Source organism: Anoplopoma fimbria, chromosome 10 (assembly GCF_027596085.1).
Source record: "Anoplopoma fimbria isolate UVic2021 breed Golden Eagle Sablefish chromosome 10, Afim_UVic_2022, whole genome shotgun sequence".
Lineage (NCBI taxonomy): Eukaryota > Metazoa > Chordata > Actinopteri > Perciformes > Anoplopomatidae > Anoplopoma > Anoplopoma fimbria.
Window position 1 is genome coordinate 18,720,792 of NC_072458.1, and position 3,755 is coordinate 18,724,546.

Below are 3,755 nucleotides of genomic sequence, written 5' to 3' on the forward strand. Positions count from 1 at the left end.
TCCGTGAAGTTCTACAAAGAAGAAAAAAAAAAGCCTACCTCTATACTTTGTTATTTAAAAGAGACAAAAAAAAAAGAAGAATAGACTGTTCACTTGATATTTGCACAGGATTAAAGACATTCTTGCTGTGCTTTTTTTTTTTTTTTTTTTTTTAAATATGAGTTCAAGTGAACCTCCTGAATGTTGTTGCTGAGACAATACTCAGACCGCTGTAGAGGCTGCATGATTTATTCTCGTCAGAGGGGCTTTGCTCGGAGAGGAAACTAGGGTACAGTAGTGTCCTTTTTCATGTTTATAGGAGCGTTATTTTTTTTTTTTTTTTTTGCATATGCATCAGCCCTTTACACTCTGTGGAGTTCGTTAGTGTCATGATAGCCTAAGAAGAGAGTGCGACGCGATGCCAAACTAGATAGAATCAAATTTAGCTCAGGTCACGCTAGGACTGATTTAAAATGATCAGTGCTTTTCGGGTTCTCCCTTTAGCTTTACTGGCTAACGCTGATTTGATGAATTTTTTGACAAACAAATCTACAAAATGATCCCTGAAATAAGTAATAAATAAGAAGCCCTAAAAACTAATACAAACCCCTCCCCCACTCCTGTCTAATCAGACCGGTTGAATTAATGCTTTTGATAAAATAAGACGACCTGTGTCGTCACTACCCCGTCAGTTGCATGAACAACTAAGATGCAAAGACAAGTATGCAAGGAGAGCAGCATCTCCTCCAAAAGGGAGGACCCACCAAAGGATTTTTGGTGTTGAATTTTTCCAAGATCTGGATCTGTTAGCGATCCTCACGTAGAGATTTAATCAATTAATTGAATGACACCTTTATTTTCTGATGAGGCATGCTGTGTGACAAAAGCCTCACAAGTAGACGCCTAATCTGGCTGTCCAGAGGACATTAAGGACATCAATTACGATGCTTTGGATTTAGATGGTGGTTGAAAGCCACGCCTCGGCTCCTTGGGGGCCTTGGGATTTAGTCCATAAAAAAAAAGAACCTGCCCTATCTATTGACGCTTGGAGTTGAAAGGACTTTCTCGCAGATTGAGAAGCTAGTAGACCGATTCCTCTAAAGACGGAGGTCTGTAGACCGACTTCTGGAGTCAACCAAAGTTAGAATCTCTGCACAATGGCCAACTGTAGATTTGGTGATTTAAAGAAACTTAAAAAAAATATATAAATGAATTAACATTTTCTTGAATAATCATTGTTGCTGGGAAGTCTGAAGTTCATCACACGCGTGCAGAGTTGAGTTCATAGCCCTGTCCATGTTAGGCTAAGAAGAATAAAGTGTGCTTAAGTCACAGTATATTGTGCATAAGTACTTTCACATCCTGCTATGTTGCCGTGTGAGGCAGGTTTAATCTGTCTGCAGAGATATTCGTGTCGAAATACAGAAGATAACCCCACCAAAGAACCCCCCCCTCCCCCACACACTCGCATTTATCGCCTCAGCCCATCGAACGTCTCAGATTAGCCTTTGTATCCCAATCCAAATTTACCATAGACACTAATGGCTACTAACTCTTTGTGGTGAAAGCATTGTGGGGTTTTGAACCCCTCCTTGCCCCTTTTATGTTCAATCTGCGTCCCACTGGAAGCACTAGACAATTATGGTTCTGTTCTAGCGACGAATCTTCGGGACCGATGGAAAGATTCACCGACCGGCTCTCCCCTCTGAGGAGAGGGCCCCTCTGCACACGATCGGGAATTCGCGTCGTCGTTTTTACCTCCTTTTCTCGTATACCTCATCTCCTGAATACCTCAAGTATGTCACTCGTAGCTACTGTGCATTTAAAACGTTCAAATACCTCAACTTGTTACACATTCTGAATACCTCATTTTTACTCTTTTATTTAAGCATACCTCGTCGGATATTTATGCATTACAAAATATACCTCATTCTTTGAATCGTCTTGTGTTACAGTACAGTACATGTCCCATAGCTCTAGGACCAAAGATCATGGTACTGTCTGGAGTGGAAATAACATTTTTTTTTTTTTTTTTTTTTTTTTTTTTTTTTTTTTTTTTTTTAAGTGTGGTCATCGCTCCATCTTGCAACCCTGAGCAGCTTTTGGTTTGTTTGAATCTACTGTAAAGTGTCTGGTAAACTCTGCCTTTTGTCGTCAAAAGAAACCAAATATGTCAGATGGAAAGCATTGTGCCAAAAAAAAACTGATCTATGAGAGTTCTGTGCCAAACAGGATTGGCATCTGGGACCACGCTGTTGTAGACTGGACCATTATATCATAGATACAAATGTAAAATCAGAGCGGCCGAGGAAAAATCCTCTCACTCTCTCTCTCTCTCTCTCTGATTGATGCACTTAAGAGGGCTGGGCCCGATTTATCTTTTACCTCATAATGATGATGAACAAGAAGATTCCACTTGTACTTTTGCAGCTGTGCGCAAAGGATGAGGGCAAGAGGATGTGGCCTCTTTAAAAGAGATAAGAACTTCACGAATTAGTTCTGATTTCAGCACAAGTAACCCATATTTCAGTGTGGATTTGTGGAGGACCTTGAGACGAGTCTTGACTCCACCATCCTCTGGCGGTTTAAACGAACGCATCACAGGATCACGTCTAATGCGTGACAACAGTGTGGTTTATTATTGAAGTGGAGCTGTTAGCACATTGATGGCGAGCCAGTTTGATTCCACAGACCCAGCTGCTTTGAACTCAACACCTAGTTTCACCAATAAGATTGTCTTTTGCGTTTCAGTATTACTCTGAAATGTTTCACTCATGTTGCAAATCCGTTTTTTTGTTTCGTTTTTTTCTTTTATTGAAATTGCAGAATTCTATCTTTAAGATCCTTAGGTCTTCACTCTTAAAGAGGAAAGAAAATGTATTTTAAACCTTTTTTTTTATTTTTTATTTGTTTTTCATTTTTGTTGCATGCTTTAAAAAGTCCTTTGTATTATAATGACGTCTCTCAGATAGGTGTTGAAAAAAAAACAACTCAGATGGGGTGGGAAGCGAAACTATTGGGGATGGTTTTACCAAAATATATATACCCAAAGATGTGTGTGTGTGCGTTAGGATTGCGTTGGATGGGATTAACCTTTGACCTTTGCGATTGTATTTCCTGTTCTCAAGAGGCTCTGCAGAGCACAACCTGTTCAGACAGCCAGGCCTCGACTCCTGAGAAACCACGGTGGCAGATTTTTTTCAGATAAAGGCTGATGTGTCCCTCTACCATTAGTGCTTAATTTACTTAATCTCCCTCTAGTATATACATAATATGGGTAGACATATTGACATTTTGTCCTTTCATACTCGAGCCCTATAACCTCAGCAAGCTGTAAAAGCTTCCTGCTGAGCGTAGATTTACCTTCCCAATTATTATGAATCAATAAGGTGGCGATCTTTGTTTTTGACCTCGTGATGGGAACTCTCGCTGTCACGTGAGGAGCAGCTAGGTGTCTCCAGCACAAACTAGCGAATCGGCTTCCTCCGCTGTCCTTATAAGAAAACCAGGAAGTGCGGTGACGGCTGCTGAGCACGTTACCGGTTAACTGCACTCCTGTTTGCTGGGTTGTTTTTTTGTTTGTTTTGGGCCCATGTGGTTTGTTTTTTTTTGTCCACCATTTTATTGCTGGCCTCTCAAAAAAAGCAAAGCTGCACCCGGTGACGTGTGCAAAAGGTCGTAGACCTCATTTTAATGATTGTATACTCTAAAGACAGAAAGACAAAAAAAAAAGAAAGAAATGTCGGAAAGAAAATTTAGAAAGAAAAAAAATAAAT